This window comes from Halichoerus grypus, chromosome 4 (assembly GCF_964656455.1).
Source record: "Halichoerus grypus chromosome 4, mHalGry1.hap1.1, whole genome shotgun sequence".
Classification (NCBI taxonomy): Eukaryota; Metazoa; Chordata; class Mammalia; order Carnivora; family Phocidae; genus Halichoerus; species Halichoerus grypus.
Window position 1 is genome coordinate 172,718,790 of NC_135715.1, and position 24,530 is coordinate 172,743,319.

Consider the following 24,530-nt stretch of genomic DNA (forward strand, 5'->3'; position numbering starts at 1 on the left):
AGCAGAGCAGGGACTCTTTTTTTTTTTTTTAAAGATTTATTTATTGATCTGAGAGAGCGAGAATGAGAGAGAGAAAGAGTACATGAGAGGGGGGAGGGTTAGAGGGAGAAGCAGGCTCCTCGCCAAGCAGGGAGCCCGATGCGGGACTCGATCCAGGGACTCCAGGATCATGACCTGAGCCGAAGGCAGTTGCTTAACCAACTGAGCCACCCAGGCGCCCCAGAGCAGAGACTCTTAAGGCAAAGGAGTTGTGGTGGTCACACACAGACATGATGTACTAGACCAAGGGTCAGCAAGTCCCTCTTTCCAGGCCACATCTGGCTAACTTCCTGTTTTCAAAAACACGTTTTATTGGACCACAGTCGTACTTGTCTGTTTTCCTATTGTCTGTGACTGCTTTTGTGATAGAACGGCAGAGCTGTGTCGTATCGACAGAGACTCTTTGATCTGCAAAACAGAAAATATTTGCTGTCTGCCTCTTTTCTGAGAACACCTCCTGCCCCCTGAACTAGACAGTGAGATTAAGGGCAAAGGCAAGTGACTCTGGGATTCTTTATATTTCTTCTTTGTACCCAAAGCAGGTTGTATAATTACGAGAGTATCCTGTATGCTCAGTAAGCATAAATTTCATACTTCTATAAAAATGCTTTGTGTTGCTTCATTTCTTTTGAACGTATTGGTTTCTTAATATAAATCCACTGGAGTCAGATTCGTTCTTCTGTGGAAAACACGACTCTGCTGCTGTTTGCTTGTTCTTTGCTGCATGGTATGATTAAGTTTGAAGTTTCCGCATTTTATATATTTGAGTTCCTCTGGGCATGATTACCCATGATTTTATGTAGTGTAAATGCATTGGTAAGAATGAAAGCTCTTTTCCATTGTATTTTTTAAAAATACTTCATAAAAGTGACTGAAGTCTTGTCTTGTAGAAGTGTCGGAAAGTAGATATCTGTCAACTCTCAGGTAAGCAGCTACTGTTTTTGACTTTGAGCTTGAGATTCTATTCTCACATAGCTTATTGCTCTATATTTTCTTTTACATTATTTGAGGGGAATGTATTCACATTGTAGCACTCAGCTTTCTGAGATAGTCCTTTGAAGCTAATCTGTATCAGAAACCAGTTGTAAATATACGATAACCCAAAATTTTGTTTCTATGAATGTTTTTATTTCTCCTCTCTTAATACTGAATTTTACTTAAAAAATCATATTTTCAGGAGGCTACCATCATTGATATAAGGCATTGTCAACTTTTGTGAATGTTGAATCCCAAGAAAAAAAATGTTTATTTTCTTTGCCTGAACAAGTATATGGATTTTTAAAGTATTTAATGGATTAAAGAGTATTTGATAAACAGGTGTTTGTGCAACCAGATCCCGAATTGAATTTCTGAGAATAATAAAGATGTTAAAATAGGATACATATATATGCTACAATATAGTGGCTCTGAACCCTAGCTGCACACTGAAATAAATTAAGAGCTCTAAATTAAAAAAACAAAAACAAAATACTGATACCCAAATCCCACTCCCAGATATTTTGATTTAATTAATCTGGAGCACATTCCAGGCATTGGGATTTTTCTTTAAAGCTTCCCTATATGATTCTAATACGATGCCAAAATCAAGAACTATTGCTGTAAATACGTATGTAATAAAATGAATGGCTGGGTGATGGGAAGAAAATTTTGAGATCATAATACAAATGTCATTCTAAGAATTTGTTACTTGGGAACTACTGGAAAGAAATAGACAAATCTTACTGAATTGGATGTGTGAAAATTATCATCACTAGTTATAAAATACAGAAAGTGTGGGATCTATGAATTCGGGAAAGCGTCTATTTGGCATCAAAATTTGGTGGAGAAATTAACAAAATAAGGAGAGAGTTGCAGCAGAATGTTTACATTTTGCAACCCTTAAGATCCTAAAGTGAGCAGACCTGTCCTTAGCCACCTAAGTGGTGGACCAACTCCCTCTTTCCTAGTTACACAATGAGAAATTCCTAAATGTAAATGAAGCAAAGTGTAATTAAGGTGAAAGCAACACATGGCCTGGCACTGTAGTTCTTAAATTTTAGTGAACATCAGAATCACCTGGTGGGCTTTTTTTTGAGAGAGAGAGGGCCCACACCCGTAGCCGGGTCGGAGGGAGGAAGGAGAGAGTCTCCAGCAGGCTCCATGCTCAGCAAGGAGCCCAACACGTGGCTTGATCTCAAGACCCTGAGATTATGACCTGAGCCAAAACCAAGAGTTGGATGTTTAACCGACTGAGCCACCCAGGCACCCCATCTGGTGGGCTCCTTTAAATACATGTTGCCAAGCCTTACTCCAGAGTTGTGGGTTCTGTAGGGTTTGGGGAGGGACTTGAAATTTTATATTTCTTGTAAGTTCTCAGGGGCTACTGCTGGTATTGGGCTCATATTTTGAGCACCTCCCATGTAGCAAGTTGCCACCAAGGTTGAAGGCCCGGGCAGGAAACTGGGAAAGGTTTTTTTTGGAAGGTAAGGGGATAGTCTGTGCTTGTATTGGCTGAGGTGACAAAGTGTTCACTTTGTGTTTGTGTGAGGCTGGGTGAAGTGCTAATTTGGGTCTCATATCATTGCCACATTCTAAGGTTGTGTCTTTACCTTTCAATCTAAAGTCATGAGAAAAAATTAAATATTCAGATATTTATGGGGATTTTTCTTATTTCATATCAGTGGCACAAATTCCTTGTTCTGTTAGAAAAGAGGTGGACAGGCCCCAGTCATTTTATTCCCTCTAAACTGGATTAACAATCCACCTGCAGACATCGCCTTGGTTTTCAACAGTGACTACATCTGGGACTTGGTCAGTTAGCTGTGACAGCTGGTTTTCTTTAGCCTAGTCATACCGGAGAATGTGTTCATTCTAGTAAAGTTTCCTTGCCAGGTTTGACACCTGATTGGGAGGCAGAGATGTTATAATATAACTAAGGTTCTGTTCACACTTTCGGGAACATTTTATCTATGGCTGGCACCCATTCTATGCACAATACTTCCAGAAAAAGGAGATTTCTCATTCCAAGCATTCATGGGGCTGGAAAACTAGGCCAGTCCGCAGAGGATGTGTGTCCTACAAGGAAAGCTCTTGCTAGAGCCTTCAGGATAATTAACTCAAGGGAGACTTTCAGAAAATTCAAATAGGCTTGACAAACAATGAACTATAAATTCTACAAAAGGTTACACTGTTTTTTTTTAGCACAAAGATGAATCGCAATGTTTAAGACTACCTTAAGTACAGCAGACATTTGGATGGGATTTGACTTTGAGGTTCACTTTTTGCCACCACTTTTGAAGCATAAAATACAACATGTTACTCTAAGATAAAGAATTCATTGAAGTGTAAAGAGTTCTCCATGCAATAGTAATCGTTTGCTTCATTTAAGATTTGAGAAGAAAAAAACAAAAATTATTTTGGTCTTTAAATAAGGGAGAACATGATGGATGGAAACAACCTTTTCAAAAAATGAGACATGCTCTCAAAATACAGCCAAACAGGTAAAGGAGAATAGAAGAGTGCATTAGATTTACTCTGTGAAGCCATCCTGCTGGAAATTCACTGCTAGCAAGTGGGAACAAGGTGTTATTTGACTTGGTCTGGCTATTAACCAGCATTTTTGGGAGCACAAATTATAAGCAGTATGGTTATTTTTCTGTTTTGCAACACCCCTACCTTTCATAATTCAAATTCAATAAAGGAAACACTTTCCCCCCTCTCTCGATGTCTAACAAAATGAGTCAACATTTTGCCCATTACAGCTACCTGATTGTGAAGTGTCTAGTTCACAATCTGACAAAAATAAACAAATGAACCAAATTAGGAAAAGAAGCTCAGGGACAAAATTAGTAGGCCATTTATACAAATCCTATGTGCCTGGAAAACAGGTGGGAATGGGCCTTCAGTCCTGCTTGCAGCGATTCCGGGGAGAGCGGGGCAGCTGGGAACAAGATGATTAATTGGAGGTGTGCTTTTCACATCAAACACACACTTGGCTCGGAACAATTTGTCCCAGGTGCTTCTAGAATGGTGGGAAGAATTGCATGTCTGTCCCCAAAGACTGAGAATTCCAGAATCTCCGGCAGGGCTTTTTGTTAGAATTCATGCTATCTTAAAGTAAAACAGACAGAAGTAACACGTGGTGGAAGCAAGTCTCCAGTGCAATCAGTGATGAGTGAAGCTTTGTCTTTCTCTGGTGGCATTTGCCTTCAATTTATAGGCACCAACTAAGATTGGGGCTCTAAATCACAGATTTAAATGAAAATCTTCCCTTTGATGTGCACTGTGCCATCAAATAAAAGAACTAGGTAACAGTGAGTTTCCAAATTTTAGCACACCTAAGATTCTCCCTGGAGTGTGTATTAAAAGGGTAAATCACCAAGCCATAGCCCCTAGAGATTCTGATTCAGAGCCCAAGACTCTGCTTTCAATCGAGTATTTTCAATGATCCTGATTCTGTTGGTTTAGGACTAAGTTTGAAACAAAGTTAAGAACTACTGCTTTCATGCTTCTTTTAGGAAACAGACCCTGTCCGTTTACAAGTGTAGAGGTTTTCATTTGGTCCACTCAACAATATTTATTGAGTACTTAAGCCCTGTACTCGGCTATGGGGATACAATGGTGAAGAAAACAACCAACCAATAATGACAGCTTAGTGTCAGGCAGCTGATAGTCTTGTGCAGGGAGGTAGACATTCATCTCAGCATCGTACAGATAATTGTGAAATTACACCTTTGGCAAATTCTATTAGAAGTGGTACATGGTGTTATGGGAGCAGACAAATCAACATGATAGGATGCATCTCATTAACTCCTCAAGGGTAAGCAAAACTAGCTCTTAAGTTTAAGCTCTGAAAGCTTTTATTTCATGTCTTGCTCCTAGGGAAGCTTATCTGTCAGCAAGCTACTCATGCCCTGCTGTGTTACACGATGCTGGAAATGGTACTTATGTTCTACATGTCCATGCTGAGATAACATCTAGGGCTCTAAGCTACAGGCTGAAATCAGAAATCGTTTCTTTGAAATGAATCATGCAATCAAATGAAAGAGCCCCATGTTAGAATCTGTAAGGCATCCTGCAAAAATACACATCTTGGTCTGGAAATGTAATGTTCATGCAAAAAATGGGGCACTTTGAAACAAGTGGATCATGAAGACTTCAGAATCTATTGTTAATCCTTCTTGCTCAGAGTGCCCAAAGTTGCTGGACATGCTGATGAGGGACCTTGGGTGTAATACTGAGTCATGTGTCTTCACTAGGTCTGTCATGAGATGTCAGTTGTGGAAATAGGTAGATTGCAGACGAAAATGTTGTTCATCTAAGCATAGCTGTAACATTATTAAAAACCTGGAAAGCCACCATTTTAGACTATTCCATTAGAAAATCATCACCTTAATAATGGACTACAAAAAAAAAATGGTTAAGAATTGAAAAACCTTGCGGGCTAGATACTATTGATTCAAGAAGTCATTCATTAAGCATTTTCTTGGCACCTCCTGGATACCAGGTCCTGGGCTAAGTGCTGAGAATGCAGTGGAAAGCAGAGAGAGCAGCAAGACAACCCTGCACAGTCTAGCACCACCATGAATTACAGACACCTGCAATCAGTGACAAATGCTTGATAGAACATTTACCATGTGCCAGGCACTCTTGGGCTTTAGGGGGTGGAAGATGAATTAATAAGTTCTCAGTGTGGGGGATATTATCTCTCAGAGGGTAGGAAATAATCAGCAGAAAGAACATAGACCTTGAGGCCGAAGAGAACTTGATTCAAATTCCAACTCTGTTGCTTGACAATGGGGTGAATATGAGAGCATAATGCAGTCTTTCTGGAGCCTCAGATTTTTCGTCTATGATATCAGGTCAATGCTTAGCTTCGGAGGTGTTGTAGTGTAGTCCATCTGTTCATGCCCAGGGTGTCAACTCAACACTTCTTCACATCCGCAGTGAAGACCCCACTCAGACCAAACCATTTCAGTAGAGTGATTTTACTCAAAATTTGTATGGGAAATGAGAGGAGCAGTTTACATTACACTGTCCACTGCATTTCATTCTCATATTAAAAAAAAATCATCTTTCTCTTCTCTTGTTCTTTGCTAGCTATGGGTTGTAAATCTTCTCAGCTCCTTACCACAGCTCTCAGTCTCTCTATTTTTAATGCAGATTTATTTAATTTGCTCTGAGCTCCTCCAGGCTTGCCCACCCTCATCCTGCCCAGTCTCATATTCCAGCATCCTTCAAGGAAAAAAGGGGGATATAAATATATAAGTATTTATTTATGTATAAATAACAATCTTTCCTGTCCCAGGATGTTTAGAAATAATGCACACAAGATACCAGAGCACACAGAAGATGTTGGATACGTGGTTCAGAAACACTATTAGGACTTTGATTGTCCCTCCTTATTTTGATATTCTATAATAATAATCACATATTTAGGAAACATTGTTTCATTTGAACAGCTCAAAGGAATTTGTAACCTTTATTATTTATTATATAGATAGAATACAGAAATAATTGTTTTACGGATGAAAAGATTGTAGCACAGGAATATTCAAATGCTCAAAGTCTAGTGATTAGCTAGCTCCAAGAAGAAGAATAAAGCACTGATTTGACATCTGAAGGGGGTCATGCATAGGGGAATATATACTTCTAAATGAAAAGTAAAATTTGTGTTAATTTTTTCAGGTGTTTATTCTACATGATGTTAAGTAGGCAGATATTTGGCTTTCTGAATTCACAGACTAGATCTTTAAACAGTTATTAAAATGATTTAGTATTTTGGAAAGACCAATTACCTTCTTACTACCTGAAAAATAAGTTTTTAAATTGATTACTACACAGCATCTACTCAACGTTCCATTTGTAAAAATTTCAGCAAAATACTTTTTATACCATTCATACATTCAGCACCAAATCCACTTCGAAAAACTGATTTTAACTGTGCTTTCTGCAAAAGCCATCTATGATGAAGGAGAACAAATTACTTCAATATCTTTTTTGATGTGATCTGTTTGAGTGGTTCAAAATGCATGTGCTTTGTAAAGCAGATGAAAAAAAAAAGTTCAAGTTGAACCTTCAATCCTGTGACTGTTTTTAAAGGCCCCTGATTAGCAACAAATTCTAGAATCTTATTTAATAAAAATAAGTCCTCTTTGATTTGATTCCCCTCCAGGACAGACTTTAAAATAATAAATATGCAGAGTGCAGTTTCTCTAATTTTATGAGTCAGGGTCTTTCCCAAATATATTTCCCAAAGGTTGGTGTTACTCAGTAGCCTTAGCCCCAAACAGCCTTTCCATGGAAGTTCCTTTGCAGTGCTGGTTTTGTGAAATCTGGCTTTGAGAAACCTACTGTCCCCTAGAACGTGTGGCGGTATAATCTGAGGTAACGTACTGTGTAAATAGACCCCCTGAGTTTTTTGGTAGCTACTGACAAACACTCCTTAATTGCCTTTATTCCTCTTGACTCACTCTTTCTCTCTCCAACTCTCCAAGGTTTAGAACCCCAATAATCCACCTCGTATAATTTTTGCAACTTGTTTTAAATGTTTTATATTATCGGGAAGGCCAGATGTAGAATATTAGATCATTACGTACTACTTTAATTCATTAAATTACTTTTAGTACATGTGCAGATAATTTGTAGTCTGTGAATAATTTCACAGTCACGCAATAAGAGAATACTAAGACAGTAAGATTCTTCATTAGAGCTCAAATGTAAATTACTTATGTCAATTAATTTTTGTATATATAGTGCTTACCAAGTGCCAGAAATGATTCTAAGCACTACCCACATATTGACTCATTAATCCTCACACCAATGAAAAAGAGGGTGTTGGGATTATCTCCATTTTACAGATGAAAAAAATGGAGACACAGAGAAGTTCAATCAGCAAATAAGTGGCAAGATTTATTCCCAGGTAGTCTGGGTCCAGGAGACCACACACTCACCTCTGTGGTTATTTGGTAATTTGTAGGAAAATATCTCAAAGGAATGAACATTAACAGGTGAGTCAGGCTTATTTTGCCTTTCATTTCATAGTAGTAAGTATTTCCCACTGTATTAAACTTTTTCAATGTAGACAAAGTCCTTAAACTTAACTTCAAGCCAGTGGAGTATAATCCACAACTTTTGGGGGGGGATTGTGGGGCGGGTGGCACAACCTTTTATGGGGAGGGGAGCGAAGCCCAGCAAAGCCACGTTGCCTGGATGAAGTGCCTCCCAGCCAGTGGTGCTTATTCTGTGCTCTACCTGCTAACTCTCAGCTTGAGCCTGGATATTGCCATGTCTCATGATCGGTGGAAAAGCATAAAAGCATTTCAAGAGAGTTTTGGGTGAGATGTGTTATTAATAAATACTTGAATTTCTTATTCACAGAATTTCTTTTCTGTGCCAAAAATTCAGTTCTTGAAAAATGACCAAAACAAATTTCTGTATGGGTTTTATGAGAAAATTAGATAGACTGCCACTTCAGGGCTGATTGAAGTAAGCCTGGATCCATGCTTATGTTTAGATCTTCTGGAGATCGGTGTCATGATTCTGATATTTCAGTATAACATAGCTTGCACTAAAACCAAGTTAGGCTTTCAGCATTACTAAACAGAAACCATGCCTATGTAAAACACAAGACTAGCTGAGTTTTCAAATTCATTAAGGCATTTATAGTTGGCAGTGACTGTGTGTGCTACAGTGATCTGATGATCACAATTCTTGGTTATTGGATGAAACCAAAGGCCAGAGGACCCAGAGGATAATTGTTGGGTTGGGTCCATTAGGTTGGGAAAAACTGGGATAATGCTTCAAATGAAAAAGGAAGAAATAAAATTAGCACGTATGGAAAACTACAACTAAGGTATATTGTTATCCATTTTGTGCTTGGAAAATGGGATTTAGGATTAAATAACATGAAGGAGAAATGTCTTCAGCCAGAATTCCTTGAATTTCTCTTATGTGCTAGGGCGATTTATTATAAAATTGCCTCAAATAAGACTTCTGTATCACGGCAAGATTCTAAGGCAGTGCATACAGGAATTGAGAGCCTCAGGGAAAGTGCAGGTCAGAAGCCTAAGGGCATATAGAAATACTAGGAGAGCATGCCTGAGTTCAGGGGAAGCTGGGGTGTTCAATACAGGCAATCAGTTAGGAACCAAGTCATCTGGAGAACCTGGAGAAACAAGGAAAGCAAAGAGGAGAGCAGATGCCGCGCATTATGGACAAAAAAAGGCCTTGACAAGGAAGCCAGGCATGGTTTTCTTAGGGCTACAGGGAGAAAATTGTATGATCATCGAGCAAAAGAGATTGGTGGGGGTGGGCAGTGGGAAGTTAATGAGGAGCCGGAGAAGGCGCTGGGCTGAGAGGCAGCCCGTGACACAGGCAGAGCCTGGCAAAACAGTGATACCGTATGTTTAATGCAATATATATATACACAATATAAACAATTGTATTATTGTATTATGTGATGTAGTAAACTGTCTATATATAAAATATATATAAAATATGAGGGCAGTATAGATTATATATTACTATATGTATAATTATGCTGTACTGTATTAAAATATGCATACACGGATGCAATGCAATGGGGGCAGTATGCTGATAGTTTAACAACAAAACACCCCCAGAAACAAAGTCATCAGGACCAGAGCATTTCAGAGCAAAAGGCAATAAGATATGGTGGGAAGGGCACTGGCTTGGAGTTGTAAATGCCAAGTGCAGCCTTGACTTGCTTCCACATTTATGACTTTGGGAAGCTCCTTCTCTAGAAGTGTCCGCTTCTTCACCTACAGGATTCAGCAGGTGGGACCTGATGGGCTCTCAGGTCCATTCTGGATCCTAGGAGGGATGAGTCTCAGGGCAGGCAGATAGACACAAGAAGAAAAGAGGCCCTATCCCTGCCTGGCATGCCATTTTTCTATCATGCAACAGGGAAGTCTACATTCTAATCCAGGGTTTCCAAATTCTCTTAAATTGTTGAATGACAAAAGTGTACATGGAGAGGTTTCACATTTTTCTTTTGGTCTCTATTCTCTATTCTCCAGAATGCAGTGGCCATTGATGTGTATTATCAAAGCAAACCTTGTTCTTCTTCCAGCTTCACCTGTTCCTTCTTTATAGAGACCCTTCAGTTGCCTTGTGAAACACCTACTTTGGCTAAGGAAGGAATACAGGGTAGTGGGGGGAAGGGGGAAAAAACCACAATCTGATTTGGGTTCTGCCCATATCACCCAAATGCCCAGAAGGTAGTCATCCCCACACTGCCACCCCGCATGGTCAATCTGAATGAGTGTTGAACAGGGATGAAGATGGCCCAGAAGGTCAGATCCACAATGTCCTCACTGATGAGGTGAGTCCAAAGATCTGCCCTGAGCACTTGTTATGGACTAAATTGTGTTCCCGCAAAATCCATGTTACAGTCATAACCCCAAGTACCTGGGATTGTGACTATATTTGGGGATATAATTAAGGGGATGTAATTAAGATTAAACGAGGTCAAATGCATGGACCCTAATCTCATATGACTGGTGTCCCTATGTGAAGGGGATGTTAGGACACACACACAGAGCTAGAGGTGACCACACAAAGACATAGAGAGAAAGCGGCTACAAGTCAAGAAGAGAGTCCTCAGAAGAAACCCATCCTGCTCGCACTTTGATCTGGGACTTCCAGCCTACAGAATAGTGAGATCATAAATTTCTGTTTTCTAAGCCACCCAGCCTGCAATATTTTGTTATGGCAGCCCTAGCACGCTACCAATACAGTATCCAAAGTCATTCTCACCAACTCAAGTACAGTAATCCTTTTAGGTATCTCTACATCACCGTAACACCTAGTTAATACCTTTAAGAGGCGTTTCTTATAAAAATATTTTATTTCTGGTCTAATGCCTTTAGGGAGGAAATGTAAAATATTGACACTTAACAGGATTATATTCTAATTGTATTGTGCTTTTAGGGGTCACGTTTCCTTTGAATCTTGGGAAAGTTGGTGGAAAAAATATATAAATGAACTTGATGTTCCTGTTATTTGTGTTGGTGGAATATCACCTTGCTGATATGTTATTGTTTAAAACACTGGATAGACTAATTTATTCTCTTTTATGAAGAGTGTGTGGATTTAAAGCAGACCCCTTCATCTTAGCAGCATAGCAAGGAGGGTTGGACATCGAGGCTTTGTCCCACCAGCAGGGAGCACAGCGCCAAGAGAGGAGACACAGTTTAACAAGAGATTATCCCCACAGCCTGGACAGGTTCCCAAGAACAATGAAACTGAGGGGACTAAGCAGTCTTGTCAGTAGCAGTTACCTAGAGAAGAGGTATGAGGGACAAGTGACTGTTCTACTCCATTTAGTGTTCACTTCAAAATCATGTGAGGTGTTGAGTTCAAATTCCATTTTTAATAGTGGTATCGTGGCCAGGACTTGAGAGCAAGGACTGGGTCCAGTTTATTTGTTTGTCTCCTCTCTGCTCAGAAGCATGAGAGAAACTTGCCTACAGCCGGTGCCCATGTGTCTGTGGAATTGAATCTAATACAAAAGTGGAAAGTTTCCCATTGCAATAGGTACATCTCATCGGTAGGTAGATGCAAGTGTGTGTAGTAAGTGTCCAATATGAGTAAATTCTAGGTATAATATTTGGAACTTCCCATAAGTAATTTCTTAAGCATAAGTTTTCTTCTGAGTGAAACAAGCATTACCATTATTATTTAGATGAAGAGGAAAGGAAAGAAGCAAACTAGTCTTCTAGAACTCAGTCATGTGATAAAGTGAACTCAGAATTTGAGAATGGTTGCTCTGAGGCCCTTATTCCAAGAGCTCACCAGGGACCCCCTCCCTTCCAGAGAGGCTAAATGATGATGCATTTCGAACTAACTGCATTCAAGTGTCTGGAGAATTAGGGCTAAATCATTGCCCTAGAATACAAATGAATGTTCTTTTCACCAAAGGACACCATAAACAGATGTTCTGCCTCCCCCTTCTTTAACTATAAAACACTTTTGTTGTTGTTTTTAAAAAGGATCTGTAGTCATATTTCAAAGGAACTTTCATTCCCTTAGGGGCAGAGAGATTAATATTTATTATGTGGTACTATTTGCCATGAACCTGGCATATGTTATCTCATTTAATTCTCAAAGTAACCCTTTGAGGTAGGAACTAGTAGCTCTAATTTAAAGATGAGGGAACAAAAACTCAGGAGGATTGTAATCTTCCCCAAGGCCACTGTGGGAATAAGTACACAGCCAAATTTCAACCTGGATCAATAATCCCACATGGGCCTTGCTCCTTCTACTTCATCCACTGTTTCTCAAATTCCCTAAGGTTGATTGTTAAACTCTAAGCATAATCCATAAACATTAAGTTACTTTTCTATTTGTTTAACCCATCATAAAAAACTGGCTAGAGAAGTTTTCATCAAATTTGGAGGAAATATATTGGATGGTCTGAATTTAAAAAGACTACGTGGCACTTATGAATATCACTATGGAGGAAACTGAGGAACACATGGGTAATGCCTTAGGGCAAGTGGAGGAACACTTCTTTCAAGGACAAATAAGAATAACATCCAACAGAATGGCATTTGATGGTTGTCTAGAGAAGGGCTGTTTTATCAAGGATGATTGAGAAGATGATCAGGTGGCCATAACAAATACCACACACTGGATGGCTTTAACAACAGAAATTCATTTTCTTACAGTTCTGGAAGCTGGAAGTCCAAGATCAAGGTCTTGGTAGGTTGGGTTTCTTCTGAGATCTCCCTCTCTCCTTGGTTTGCAGATGGGATTGTTGCCTTCTCACTGTGTCCTCTTATAGTCTTACCTCTGTGTGTGCATGTCTGTGTTCTAATGTCTTCTTATAATGACACCAGTCATATTAGATTAGAACCCGCTCATCTGACCCCATTCTTCCTTAATTTATGTCTTTGAAGACCTTATCTTCAAATACAGTCACATTTGAGGTGCTAGCGGTTAGGATTTCAACAAATGGATCTTGGGGGGGGACACAAGTTAGCCTGTAACAAATGTCCAAAGAACATCTGAGTGCCCAATAGGGAGGCAGTCAAGACAGCCTTCAGAGCACCTGAAATGGAGGTTGATGATACCAAAGCCCAGTAAGAGAAACATTTGTCTGCCAATTAGGAGGGACATACCGTATGCCTAAAATGTCATGGATAAAGAGATCAGGAAAATGACATTATGCTAAGAAACCTAGTATCAGTTCAGTGTTGAAGTTTGTTATGGTTATCCAGACCGAAAACGTAAAGTGGTGTTAAGGAATACACTCTTCAAGGGAAAACGTCCTATTGGAGCCTCAGAGCTTCCACGTCTTCATCAATAAAACAGCATCTGTGGTTAAGACACTAATTAAAAATATGTCTTTAGGATTTATGTCAGTGATTTCAAGGTGGTGTGATAACAGGGGAACAACATAGATCTCTTGGATAAGGACGATTTCCTTCAACTACTTTTTTACTCTCTAATCCCTAAAATTTCCTACACGTGTCTGTTTCACCAGGAGTACATCACAAAGCCAACATTCCAAATTGCAGGTGTTCATCTCTGATTGATATGTTTCAGAAACTAACAAAGAAGGATCCAGAACGAGTGGCAGCAGCAGTGCCCCAAAGTAATTAAAAGTACAAGAGAGACATTTAGACAAACTTTATTACAAATCTGAAAAAAATTGAGGTTCTATATTAGCTCTCTCCAATAGAAATATAATGGGGATCATTTTATGTAATTAAAAATTTTCTAGTAGCCACATGGAAAAAAGTAAAAAGGAAACAGGTGAACTTATTTTTGGTAACATTTATTTAACCCAACCCATCCAAAATATCATTTCATCATGTAATCAATAAAAAAGTTATTAATGAGGCATTTTATGTTCTCTTACTCTGTACTTACTAAGACTTTGAAATCCTGTATCTTATACTTGCAGTCCATACCAATTTTCACTGGAAATACTCGATTTTCACTTAGATTTCACAGAATTACTGTTACAAAAGTAGATTCATATATCCACATTGTTCCAAACTTAACTTTAAATCATTTTAATTTATTTAATTTATTATGAATTATGTTCATTTAATTATAATAATTTGATCAAGTGTAAGTTTGTAAATTTAAATTTAAATTAAGGAAAATTAAATTTAAACAATTTAATTCCTCAGTCATGCTAGAGACATTCCAAGTGCACATTAGCCACATGTGGTTGGTGGCTACAATGTTGGACAGCACAGTTTTGAATACAATGAATACAATTACATAAAGTAAATAACCACAATTAAGGAAAATTATTAGGTTCAACAGTATTTTTTCTTGTTACTATTATGCTTTCATGAAGGTTAATGATTTTTCTGACCCAAACAAGTCATAGTAAGAAGGCAGGGTGACCTAGTAAAATCACACAGGAGGTTTGGATGACAGTCCTGTCTTTGTCCCAACTCAGTGGGGTGACATTGAGCAAATCACCTCATTCCTCATACCCTTGGCTTTCTCCTCTGTCAAAAGAGGGAGTTGGTCTAAAATCTCTTCCAGCTGTGACTTTTTGTAATCTTGAATTCACTGAGAAATTGAAACTGGCTTGCATGACAGTAATTATGAGAAAAATATTTTGTTTACATTAGAGAAAATCTATTTTCCTCTTCTTATTCATTAGACTCACAACACACAGGATAATACTGATGTACTACACTAGATTTCATCAAGATATCAATAGTTAAGCAACTGAAAACCAAATCACCTGGAAACTTCCCATCTCCTGAGTCAGTAAGAGACCACGTGAGAGATGTCTCCTTTCAGGGGAAACCAGTTGAGTCCTAGACTCTCCCATGTCCCTTTCTGTAAGATCTTCTGCAGGCCTGTTCTGTGACAAGCAAGGCTTTCCAAGTTCTAAGATTCGTTGCCCATAAGATGATGAATGATCCTTTTTGATGAAATCCCTTACTTGGATAATAGCAGCTTTTATAATAAAAGGTATTGATTAAGTAAGTGACAATTTATTCTTTATTTGGTTTTATGCCCTTGAGCATTTAATGGGTTAACATTTTTTAAAAACTTCTATTTTTCTGACTCAAATAGCAATATTGTACATATTTATTTAAAATTTTTGAGACAGGCAGGATGATATAAGAAACAATCACATCTTCTATAAACTTACTACTATACAGAAAGAAACATTTTCACCATGTTTGGGTATTTCTCTTCAGCCTTGTTTTCTATGTTTGTTTTTATTTTTATATTTACTTCTTACAAAACAGGTCAATTGTATGTATGTGATGGATTTTCATGTGTCAACTTGGCTAGGCTACCGTCCCCACTGAGGCAATCGAGCACTAAGATGCGCTCTGAGTGGAAACGAAGGTCTCTAATTAATTTTGAGGATAGATCACTCTGAATTATCTGGGTGGCCTGATTTAATCAGTTGAAAGGCCTTACAAGTAGGCTTTCAAAAGAGAGATCCTGGAAGACCCTGCCTGCGAACAACAGCATCAGTCCCATCAGCCCGTGGGCTCCAATGTGCCTGTAATTACCCCTTCCTGACAGCCTGCCCTGTGGATTTCAGACTTAACAATCATGTCAGCCAATCCTTGTAATAAATCTCTTCATACATACCTGATACTGGTCCTGCTTGTCTGGTCAAATCCTGGATGATACAATATATACTTTTATAGTCCACTCACTGAGTATTCTATCCTGAGCATTTTCTCACATCACTAAATTTTCTTCAAGACTATTTTAATATCTGCATTACAGTACATTATAAGGATAAAGCCATAACGTTATCATTTGACATTTAAGTGACTTGTAAATTTTCTTCATAAGTAACACTGAACTGCAAATACCTGTCCACCAATCTTTGTGTGCATAAGAGATTGTTAGATGAAAGAGCCTGGGACTTTTTTTTTAGGCCAAATTGCTTTTCAGAAAGGCTGCATCAATTTACATTCTTATTACCAGTCAAATAGGGTCTAACTCATAGTATTCTCAATGACATTGAGCATTATTATAAATTTTCAAACTTGCTTATTTGTTAGGCAAAATAGGTATCTCGCATTGTTTTAATCTGTACTGTGTGTATGCATATATGTATATACATATATATCTGTGAAATATGTATATACACATGCATGCATACATCTAAAATCACCAACTGTCCTTGAAAATCTTGGGGTAAAATGCTTCATAATGGGTGATCAGTCAGGGTTCCATCACAGAAACGGAACCAGTAGGAAGGATTGACTGATTGATTACAAAGAATTCGATTATATAGGATTGTGGAGGCTGGCCAGGCAAGTCGCCCAACCACAGGGTGGCCATCAGGAAGGGCAGGCCTGAGCTGTAGCTGTGTTCCTCTCCAGGAGTGGAATTTCTTCTTCAGGGGAGCCTCAGTCCTGATCTTAAGACCTTGCAGTTGATTGAATCAGGTCCACCTAGATTATTGAAGATATCTCGATGATTACAAACATCAATCACATCTGTGACATACATTCACAGCAACACTCAGATTAGTGTTCGATTGGGTAATTGATTGAATAATAGCCTGTCCAAGTTGATGCAAACCAGTAACAGTGGGTTATGTGAGAGAACTTCCCTGCTGCCCACACAACATGCAACATTCTTCATGATAGTTTCCAGCTTGATTTTCAGTTATCATAACATTTTATTCTTTCAAATCCCAACTACCAAAAAGTACTTACCTCGGCAGATAAATCTGAAGACATTGTAGATGCAGAGCATCAGGCTTGCAGCAACATTTTACTTGCAGACTTCATTCCACCAAAACGAGGGGGACATCCACTTTGTAAAAAGCACCAAGCTGACAGGCTTTGGGGGGTCACCAAAATGGATCAGCCATAAAGGACATGTACAGTTACGATGCAGGAAGGAAGGAGATGAAAAGTACTTTTGGTGGACAGCAAGTTCAGAGGATATTCTAAAAGAAGAGTATTTTTGACTGTGGGATAAAGTCAGGCTTCATGAAAGAGGGGGCATTTCAAAAATAAGTGCATTTAAGATATTTAGAGTTGGGCATTTCAGATAAAGGAGGAAACATTATTAAAAACACAGAGCTAGAAACTTAAAAAAATAGGAGCACATGGTATTGGAAGAGGAATAGGGAAGTAAAGTTAGAAAAGGTATATGGAGGCCAGATGTCAGGGTTTTAGGTAGTGCTAAGCTAAAGGATGTGGGCTTCATTCCACAACCCATGGACTGGGGGTAGGGGTGGGCTGGCCTGGACCCTGGGTTACAAGGGTGGGCCTGGCGCTTGAGTCTGTAGTGATGGCTCTTGGACCTGGGTCCACCTGTGCCAACCTGGACCTTGGGTCCACAGGGCCCAGCACCTGGGGCCATGGGAAACAATCTGGTGCTGGGACCTGCTCAGAGCCTGGTATTGCAGGCATCAGTATGAGGCTGACCTGGCACAAGGGTGAGCCAGGAGCCTAGGGTAGTGAGAGTCTGCTTGTAACCTGGGTCTCAGGGTGGTCTGGTGCTGGGGTGGGCCAGGGTCCTGTAGCTGGGGTAAGTCAAAAGCATGGGTCCTCAGTAGTTGGTCTGATACTAGATCTACCTGGGAGCCTGGGTTTGCAGGTACCTGCCTGGAAACTCTAGAATTTCTGAGGTCTCCAAAGCATAACCAAAGTATAAGAGTGCTAATAGAATATGGATGGAATCTTGTCCGTTGGCCTTCCCTAGAAGAGAAGCTCTATTGCAGTCCAGGCTCTTTTCTGGACAAGATCCCACATGGGAGGTTATACTCTCTAGAACTGTGGTTCTCCACCTGATAGGGCCGACATGGGGCCTGATTCGGTAGGTGTGTGCATCACATATACCACCAGCAGAAAAACTACTCCCCTAGGATCAGCCTAGACCTGAAGTATAAACCTGTTCCAAAATAGAATGCCAAAATAGGTTTCCTGGGTCCAGTTTGCCCAAGGGCCCTACCTTGAAACAGCTTTAGAAACTCATTACCATTGATGTGGAATTATAGGAGTGTGGCTTGAGGTCTGGGAGTATTTAGTCTGGGGCTTTAGACACATACCTGTCTGGGAAAAAGAACAAAGTAGACTTGTACTTGGGTACTCTGGGGTACTTTGAGTTCATATTCTTAATCTTTGTATAGTTAAGATTTGGGGTATATCTTTTTATGTTATTTGGTATATGTTTTCCTGAACGCCTGCCTTCTTGAACTGAAGAATGGATTTTCTTTAGGCATACTAGAAATTCATTGTTCACAGATGAATGAGCTGTAGACAAGACACAAAAGTACAGTGGCAGAGTTGACATGAAAGAATAAGAATCTTAGAACTCAGAGACAGGTGAAATCTGATTCATTAAGTATGTAGACAATATGTAAGTGCCTATTTGGGGGGCACATAATAGCTTCTTAGAGGAATGGAAGGTATATCTTGCATTGTAAACTATTATGATCTTTTTGAACCCAGTAGAAGCATATAATCGCTCTTGCTCTAAAATAGGGTTTCTCAGCCACAACACGACTGACCTTTAGGACTGGGTAGTTCTTTGTCATGGGGGCTGTCCTATGCACTGTAGGATATATAACAACTCTGAAGACTTTCCCAGCTAGATGCCGGCAGCACGCCCGTACCTGTCATGAAAATGAAAAATGCCTCCAGACATAGTCTAATGTCTTTTGAGAGGCAAAGTGACCCCAGTTGAGAACCTATTGAGGCTTAGACCATGTCTTTTCAAACTATGGTCACCTGTTTGGGTTACTTAGAGGTGTCCACACTCAGGAAACCAGGGTAGCTCATCAGGTATATGCTGTGTGCTGTTTTCTAAATGTCATTTAATTGAAAGGAGAATATCAAGACTTCCAGCTGTCTGTGAAGTAGGAGACTATGGGCAGGCTTTGGGCTATGCAAACACTCAGATACTGTGTACACCACAAAGTACACATGCTAATGTATATCCTCCTCCCCACCCCATGCCCAGCAGAGAATTGACAGTTTCATCAGATTTTCACAGGATTTCAAGCCCCAAACAAAATCTAGAACCTCTGTTTTGGTGAATCAAACAACCTAGGAGAGTCTCAGAAGACAAAGAGAAAGCCAGGACTAGCAGAAGTGGAGTGCCAAATTCATAATGACATTTTACTGTAAATAATAGGCTTTGTATATTTTTAAATTATTTTGATGGTTAGTGGACATGCAGAAAGAGGTGAAGTTTAAATAACACTTCATGTCTAAATTCTTATTTTTATCTTTGCACAGAATCATACTCTCCTTTTTAAAAGTCCTTTTGTCATGTACCTAATAAACCCCCTCTATTAAATTCCCTCTATTGGAAATACCTGGAGTGGTTTGGTTTTCCTCAGCAAATACTGAATTATACAATAGGATAGAATAAGTACATAAATTATTTTAAGGAAAGGCAGACTCAAGGAGACACAGTGAGAGATAAAGTACCTTAAGTTTTTAAGAGGAGGAGTGAGTATATCTAGATATGCTGAGACACTCCTCGGGAAAGCTTCCTGAAAGAGCTGGTCTTTGAGCTGGTCCTGAAAGGGTAGAGAGCATATTGGTGGTAGAACAGGGGGTGACAGGTGTGAGGCAAAAAGCACAAGTCCATGCTGAGGGAACAAAATAAGAAAAGGTATACAAACACAAACCCGCAACTATTTTGTAGGAGGAGAGTCAGGAATAGTATAGGTTGACTAGAGTAGAAACATACAAAATGGGACTATGCTAAGGAGGGTCTAAATACCAAGGTAAAAAGAATGTACTTTCTTAGTTCAGTAAGCCCTGGCTGTGGGGCAAAAGATGAAATCTTTGAAATTATGTCAACATTTCTTAGTCAACATTTGTTTTCTCGTTATTTCAATGACTATTTGTTGAGTGTCTAGGTTCTGGAGCACACAGTGGGGAGAAAAAAAAAACATTAAAAAAATCCCTTACAGAATTTGTATTCTAGTGGATTCGCTTCATATCTATGAATCATTTTGATTACCCATAGCTTTGATTTAAACATAGGTTGGAAGTGGCATTAGGAGATATTGGATGGATGCTGGCTGGGTGAGAGCTGGGCAGGGAAGGAGCATTTATTATAGAGGCATCCCTCTTTTGGAGAGCCACTCAGAAGTAATTACTAGCCCAAACTAGACCACTTTGTTTCAAATTACAGATGTTGCCTCCTGTAATATTCAAGGCTTCTTACAAAAGAAAGGTTCTGACAGGAGTTGGATGAAAGACAAGACTGAAATAAAACAAAAAGTTGTTCGATCAAAATAAATGCTGCTTTCTTTAATCAAAAATGTTAGCTGCAATTTTTGTCAAGATAGCAAGTTCCTCTTCTTTCAGGAGGGCAGTTAATAACAGTGCCAACTTGAGCCAAAACTGAAGAAGAGGCAAATTTTATTCTTAATACCTCAACTTCCTGTTGTTGGGAATTTGCTTACAGGTGGGTATTTCCATTTCCTTACTGTCTCACCTCTATTCAGTGTCCCCAATCACTCATTTATCTCAGAGAAAAATCAAGGATTTCCAACCATCTTGGGATGGAATTTTATGCACCTAGACTAAGCCAGGAGCATCTCTCACTGAGACTTTTCAGTGGTCTCAATGACACTCCATATCTAATTAACTTCATCCCCCTTACCTGTATTTTCCCTTGCTGTGTGATCTATAATATATATATATATATATTCTAGAATATATATTTATATATTAATGTGTATATTTATACATAATTATATATGATATATACATATGTATGTGTATATTAATGTGTATATTAATATATAATTATATATGATATATATACGTATGTATATGCATATTTAAACCCTTAAATCCCTTCTATGGCTTCCCACAGCCCCTTCCTATGCTTCTGGCATCATCCTACACCCTCTCTCCCCCATCTCTCTTTATCAACTCTTTCCCCTGATTAATTTGAACTTCAGCCCTCACTTAGGGCTTTTTCCGCTAGTTTAAGTCTCCTAGCCCACTGCACTGTCCCATAGCCCCTGTCTGTCTCCATCATGACATATATCATGCTAATAATTAATTAGTTATTATATGTCATCTCCCATTAAACCCTAAGCTCCATGACAGCTGTGATTGTGTTTGATTCAAATCTATATTTTAAATACCTAGTAAAGTTGATGGCATATGATAACTTCCCAGTAAAGATAGGTTTAATTAATAATTATTGTTTATTAATGAAGGGATTGAATCTTGTTTTTGGAATGGGGTTGTGGGTTTCTTCCCCATATCCTGTACGTTTCACACATCAGGATAGTTTACAAAACAAGTTCAGGGAATAAAGGTGAGAACCTCAAACCATTAGCAAGAATTCTATGTCTCTGGACATCTTTCTAAGCTGATTTAGGATTCCAAGTTCTCAGAGGAAATTGCACAAATAATATACAGTATTTTGAAAAATGAATATGTTTCACATTCCAAATAGAAAGATTTCCTTTAGACCAAACACTAATGGATTTTTCTGTAATTGTTTCTCTAAATGTCTGCATGCAAGCCAGATAAAAGATACTGTTTGATTGGCAAGCTAGCAATGTCCGCAGGTGGTCGTGAGCAAGACATTTCTGCTGCGTTATCGTAATCTAAATTAGTACAGGTAATGCTATAAAGGCTTTCTGTGTCTGAGAATTTCTCCCACCTCCCCTAAGGATCTGACAGTTACCATTACAGGCAACATAACAACAGTGAGTATTGCCCTTATGACTCAGTGTTCTTATGGCCTCTTGCTCTAAAGATGTCTAAATTTTAGTTTACCTCACAAAAAGCAGGTCTGATGTTTTAATAAATCAAGAATAAAATAAGGTAATAATAAGGCTCTTTCTTTGAATCACATAGCATCCAGGTACCAGAATCAGAACAAAATATTCCAGAATAAGAGTCACTTCTGTAACATGTAAACTAGATCTAAGCCATAATATTAATAACATCTTTTCTCAGGGATGGGGTTGGCCAATTGGTCGCGGGGCTCAAAATTGTTTAAGAATCTCCTTCCTTCACATATCCTAAGACCTTATCCTGTTACAGAGGGACTTTATACTCTGCGAGGCACACACAAGTGAAGACATTATTCCACGTTGTGAAATCTTGCACAGAGGAAATTTACAGGTTGAATGTGGTCAGAGGTAGAGTTTGGGATTAAAACCCCAGGAATTTCTTTGGTTTTGATGCCAGACAGCACTCTTCCCTTCCCTCTGAGGAAATCAGCTTTGGGAAAATCTAACAAGAAGACCAGTGTGGCATCTCACTGTGGCTTTTAGAAGGATCTTCTTAAGTGGCATTTACAAAAGTGCATTCATTTAAAGGTTACATCCTCAAGTGAATAGATCTGCATTCAGTGATTTAATAGTGAATGGACACTTTGGACTTTGGTCGAAGGTATCAGTTTGAGCTGATTAGAACAATCCCAGCTGGTCAAAATCCAACTGAGTTATTTGTGATTTTCTACAATTTTCACAGAGGGAAGTTCACTCTAAAAATACTCTAGAGGTTGAATTTCACAGCCATTATTGTTTTAATTATGGGCCCACTGTCCTCTGTCTCTCCAGTGAGGCTTTTTGGAATTCACATCAAAGGAATATAAAAATGGAACATTGAAAATGTTTTGACTGAGAAGTGGATAGTTTTAAATTGTAGGACCTAGTAAGTTTACTCTTTTATTCCCTCTTATTTCCTAAATGACTCAAATGTTCATCCAAAAATATTGAGACATACTTAAATTCAGACCAAAAATTGATCTTTCACTCTTTGTTCCTGCTTCTAATTCATTTTTAATACCAGGGCTTTTTTTTCTTCCAGTAGCTTTACATATTTAAGTTACTTTATTAAAATTTAAGTTCTCAGAAACTTAATCTAAAGACATAATGAAATCAACCCTAAGGATGGGATGTGATCATATCACAGAAATACTAGCATCAGAATGAAAGCAAAGAATCCCTAAAACTAATTGTATTAGTTTTTCATTTTTCTACATGATTTAAGATGCATGTTTTAAAGGATGAGGTAATGTATCACATAGTGTCTGGCGAGCTTAAAAGTATAACTGCTATGATAAAAATATAACTACTATTATTATTGAGCTTCATGATTTCTTTTATTATTTTAATATTGGCTTATAATATAATATTGGTTAAAACATTAATTTCAATGTTGCATATTTAATATACTAAATGTAGCTATTTCCTTAGCATACACATACTAACATTTTTCATTTGCCCAGCTTTGAGATCTGACTTCAAAATTGAGGGAGAGCAAAAAGATACTCTCATTTTAATATTGCCAGATCTAAAATTTTGTTTTAAACATTCTTTATGCACTTTCATGGAATTCTCCTCGAAGAAGCACTTTATGGATTCATTAAGCATCAGCACAAACTAAGGAGTAATGAGCTCATTTTCATAGAATGAAGCTTATCATAATTCCAGCTGTTGAAAACTTGCACAGCTGGGTACTGGCTGCAACACAGAGCTCTCATCTGCTGGTGAAAAAAAAAAAGTTCCAATTTAAACTTGTAACAAAGGCTCTTTCTATAACTTTGAGGAAACCATTTTTCACTGAAATCCATGTGTGTGACTTAATATAAAACTAAAACATGACCAGTCCTTTTAAACCCACATTTGTACCCATTTATTTTAAGAAAATTAAGGTTAAAGACAGCTTGACAACATGGCTTATTCTGGTTAGAATATAGGGCACTCCAGAAGGAAATAATATTTCAAAGCCCAATCCTAGATACAGCAAATTGGAGTAAATCATCCCGATTCTGCACAAGTCAGTGAGGAGAGGGGGTTTGGCCCTGCTCTTTCAAGAATCAAAAGATACATGATGCCCAGGGAATTTGAGGCAGGGAAAGGTGGGTGCTGTGACCATTATTGAAGAAAGAAAGATTCATCATTTCTTCAGTAGTGTGGGGCATAGTCTTAGATTAGCTAGAGATGATGACCAGCACGTAGCTCTCATTTATTCAATTACCTGGCAGTTACTGAGCATCCGTTAGTACAAGTTACATCTCATGTGTTGCTGTCACACTGCTTTCTGTGTTTTCCTCAGAGCCTTCTCTACTGCCAATGATAATTGCTCACTCTTGAGGTCATCCTTGATTCCTCCTTCTCTTCTACACTCCGTAGCCAACACGTCAGCAAACCCTGTCACTTAGCTCTTCCTGTGACCTCCACCACTATACCCTTGTCCAAGCCACCAGTCCGGATGTTCCATTTGGAATACTGCAATAGCCCTGTGTCCCTGCTTACCCTGCCTGTAGCTAATTGTCTATGCAGCAGTGACAGTGATGCGTCCAAAACCTTAAATATAAACATCTCAGTCCATTTCCCAAAACCCTCCAGTGGCTTCCTCAAACACATAGAAGCAAAATCCAAAATCCTAATGGAGATTCATATGGTCCTGCCTACTTTGGCCCTGACCATTCAATCTCCCTGTCTTCCTCTCCCACCACTCTCCCTTTCCTTCTCAATGACCCAGTCATACTGGATTCCTTAGCATTCTTTCAATATGGCAGGCATT